Consider the following 4,661-nt stretch of genomic DNA (forward strand, 5'->3'; position numbering starts at 1 on the left):
CATACTTGTGTTTTCTTCAGGTTGGAGTCCAAACATCCAGCTCCTCCTCATGCTACTTAAGTAATGATGTATGTGCAGCCCATCGCTTTGGACCAGGGCTAACGGGATAATGAGAGATGCAGTAAAATGGATGAGTTACTGCCTCATTTAGGATTACCTTAACGGAGCCCGCCACAGACCAAAGGCCGTTCACAAGCTGTCCCGTTCCCCGTGCGAAATGCTGAATAAAGGGAGGTGCCTTTAGAGTTGCTTGAGCAATGTCCATTCATGTGGTCTGCACTCGCTGTTGCTTTTCCCCAGTTTACAGATTTCTCTGTAAAAAAATAAAAATAAATAAATAAATAAAAAATGCAAAACCCACTGAAGCTGGTGCCTGCAGGAGAAAGAGTGTCCCACAGCATGGCGAACAGATGGCAGCTCGGAGCCTCGCGATGGTGAGAGTGGTTGGTGCTGAATGACTCCAGCAGAGAGGGAGCAAAACACAGAACAGAGAGTTCTGTAATGGAGATGAGCTCTGGAGGCCTTCTGCACTGTACACACTGACATGAGGCACTCTGAGCAGATGAGGCGTTCCAGTAGAGGATCTCACCTGCAGGCTGCCCACCTAAAGCAGATTAACCTTCGGCGGGCTTGCAGGGCCTCCTGAGGAGCTGGGCGGAGAATCGCTATAGTTCTAGTTCAGTTAGTGGAAAATTAGGCAAGAAAAGACAGCGGACTCTATAAACGCTGCACCGGAGTTCTGTCCACTTGGCTGGGACAAAACGGGCAAATATGGAAGATTGTCGTGTGGAAATGGTACGGGGTATAAATGTTTTCTGTGTTATTTTGCTACCCATTTATGACGTTTGCTGTTACTGATAGGCACAGGGCATCAGAGCAACTAATGACTAAGAGCAGAATGTGACAGAAAGTCTGTGGTTTAACTGTACAGCAAGCCATTTCCCCAACTCCCGCAGCACCACAGACCAGCCTTAAGTGCCGCTTGCACAGCAGGGGGATCATTTTAAGGATTTCAGGAATTTGAAAGTTCGGAACAACCCCCCCAACGTGCCCCCACAAAGATGTGAGAGTATGTGACTGATGGAGAGTGAATAGGGTGCAGAGAGAGGAGCTGCCCAAGGCTCCTGTGAGAGAGGTATTGACCTGAAGGGCGGCGGTATTGACCTGAAGGGCGGCGATCTCGACCCCTGATGGGAGCTGTGCTCCTCAGGCTGCCTCCAGACACAAACACACACACACACACACACACACACACACACACACACACACCATTTCAGCCTGTCTTTTGCAGCCACGTCGCATGCCTTTTCAAATCGCACTGCCTTGGGATTGCTAAACACAATCCCGCCTACTATCCCCGTGGCTCTCCAAATCCAGCAAAACGAACGCCGAAGAAAGAGCATTGTTGAGGCCACATTGCTCGCCAGTGTCCTCTCGACAAGGACTCTTTAAGTCTGGCCTGTGTCTACAGAGGACGTCTCTGGCTTCTTGGAAGCTCACGCGGGTATTACACTATACTTAGTGAAACACTGTCTCTTTTCTCTTCTGGCTCGCACGTCTCTGCTCTCACTCTGTTTTGCCTTTTGCATTCGTTGCCCCCAAGACAAGTCTGTTCTGGGACCACGTTCAAGAGATAAATATTCTTGCAGCGAAGCTTGTGTTGTTATATTGTTTTAGCAAGTTGATGACCTCGCCGTGGTACCACACTGGCTCGGGTCATTACGCTCTGTGACCATAGATGATGTCCATATGGACAGCTAAATACATTTTTTATATATATATATATATATATATATGAATGATGTGTGTGTACTATAGGAGATGTAGCATTAACTACAAAGAAAGTAGTACAAAGTAACTACAAAGAAACAGGATGAAGCACTTTGTTTGCACAGCTGATGAAGGACCTCCAAAACAGCACGTTTCTTTAGAAATGTTATGTACTACTCTGAAATACACAAGCACACAGGCACGCACACACACACACACACACACACACACATATATATTTATATTTCCAGGCTAGACTTTGTTTCCAGCTTGTCACCAGCAGCCTCACACTCTTTAACTATTTATCCTCTGGTCTGTCAATCAAGTGGGCTTGCGTTATTTGTTAGTTATTTTCATTCTGTGCTGTGTATGTGCGTTCCAAGCTACGTCGGGCGGCTCCACACCCCGGCTCCCAGTATGAAGCCGTCTTCTGTGTTGAAAGCTGTAAGAAATGGCCACGGGTTAGAAAGGGGATTCCCCTGCTGTCAGCTGCTGCAGCTAAGCCTGTCTGGCTTTGGGCTGCACCGCTGTCCAGTGCTCGACACGGCCCAGAGAGACGGACGCCATTCGTCTTTCAGTGTGGCCAAGAGTTTCTTTAAGTTCTCCGAAGTAAGATAGAGAGAACTGTTGTTTTGACACACACACAATCTGCACCATCCCCTCTTCTTTTCTCCACACACGTTGCATGGCAAGCATACCCCTGCAGCACCCATATAATTACACACTAGCTAATCCTGTTCCCCAAATCCAGGAGAAAATCCCATTGCTGCTGCGCACTCCCCATCTGCTTAGCATAGTCTGGTTTTTATTCAAGCCTTTTCTTTGTCTTAAGCCAGAGTGTAAAACACACTGACAACGCATGCACCCGTTGACACTGCGGTACAGTGCTACATATACATATGAATTCCTTGTTTAATAACTGTTTAAAATGTGTTCCTTTTATTTGTCAGTCACTTTTTTGGATATCAGAAGTGTGTGCGTTGATAAAGAGGTTGATGCTTCCTTCACTGAATTTTCCTTACTAGAGCTATCCAAGAACAGATTGTTCTAGGCAGATGATACTGCGTTTATCAGGGGTGGAGACGGCAGTTGGAGGAGAGCATTACTGTTTGAGGATGAGGGTGGAGGTGGGGTTTGTGTGTGTGTGTGTGTGTGTGTGTGTGTGTGTGTGTGTGTGTGTGTGTGTGTGTGTGTGTGTGTGTGTGTGTGTGTGTGTGTGTGTGTGTGTGTGTGTAGGTATGTGGATTGAGCAAAGAAGGATGAAGAACAGATTAAAAGAGGTGTGTCATTGCTTCCAAGTAGGAGAGATTGTGTGTGTGTGTGTGTGTGTGCGCATGTCCGTCCGTGTGTGCATGAGCATGTGCGTGATAATGAAATTGGTTAAGAGTCATGCTGCTTCCTCTCCACGCCACACATGGCAGCCTCCCCGAGCGGTGGACTTAACTAGCCCTCTCCCACGGCAGTAACCTTACCTCAGTCTCAGCCATTCTGCACCAATAATTAGATTTCTATCTAGCACATTGTATACATCGTTTTCATATTCATTTATGTAGCTCAGTATCAGTTGCCACCCACACAACTATGAGATCTGTTAATCATCTCTCATTAAAAAGGTGTAGCATAAGTGCTGTGTAGTGTGCGTGGAGATGTGATCGTTGTATTACATTTATCTGGTGTAAGGGCATTCTAATGGGTTTCTCACAGCATGTTTAGTTCCGTTCCATTGTTGACTGAAGTGGGTCCGTGCTGTTATTTTTCCACATGCTGTCTAAACATGACACAAGGTAGTGGATCTGTCTCGTTGCCGGAGATGAGGGAAAGGCATTGGGCTCAGCTGTCGTGCAAGATGAGACGTTTCCAGATGCTGTTTGTTTTCATGCTCTCTCTAACTGAACTGCTTGTGTGTTCAGACGTTCGATACGCTGGGGCTGCTGCCCCAGTTGGAGACTTGCAAGGTGCATTCACGGCTAAGCACGCAACTAACCCTGACGTTGGAGAGAGAGCTGTCACAGTCGTGTGGCTATGCACTTGAATTGCATCAGGTATGAAATAGTTATATTAAAACGCATCAAACTTAACATCCTGAATAAAACTGTAAGACTGTGACATGGCCTTAATCTCTGCTTTTATGGCTCTACTATGGCTTCAGGATATGTGGGCTAAGTAATAGAGATGCAGTCTTGGGGAATGGGAAGAATTTTTTTTTTGTCAGTTTAGAAAATCCTGTTTGAGTCAGACGTAGCAGGAGTCAGACATATGGGAATTGTGGTCCACACTCTGTAGACACAATGCTTCATATCAGATGAATATTTAAAAAAAAAACATTGTCCCAAGATACCGAATGGGTTTGTTTTAGTTATGTTCAATAAAAAAAGTTGCAAACAATGTGGACTAGAAAAGGGAGAATACGGTCTGTATAAAGATTGTACGGTGGATAATGATGAATTATGATAATCTAGATAGCCTTTAATTACTCCCAGAAAGCATCTGCAGACTCAGATAAGGGGCTGGAATGAAATGCACTGATGTGTGCATGCATTATTAATTCCTAAACTGAAGTTGTTTTCATTCGTTTAACCGTTTTCGGGGGTGCATCTTCGGCACTGCCATCTGTGGGAGCAGCCCACTGCTCGAGGGACCTCTGACCCAGTCTCGTCTGCCTGCGTACTTCCTTCAGAACCCCACGTGGGCCGGAATCCACAAGTTCCCTCTGAGCGAGAGTCTGCCAGATCTCAACATGGTGGGTCCCCCCCCCCCCCCCCCTTCATTTTTTGTGTTTTCATTTTTTCCCCCAAAATTCACACGGCACCAGGGTGCAGACATTACATTAATGATAGTCCACCGTTTCCTCCTTCGGATTATGCCCGGGTTGAGGTTCAGACATGCTGCTT

Source organism: Electrophorus electricus, chromosome 23, assembly GCF_013358815.1.
Source record: "Electrophorus electricus isolate fEleEle1 chromosome 23, fEleEle1.pri, whole genome shotgun sequence".
Lineage (NCBI taxonomy): Eukaryota > Metazoa > Chordata > Actinopteri > Gymnotiformes > Gymnotidae > Electrophorus > Electrophorus electricus.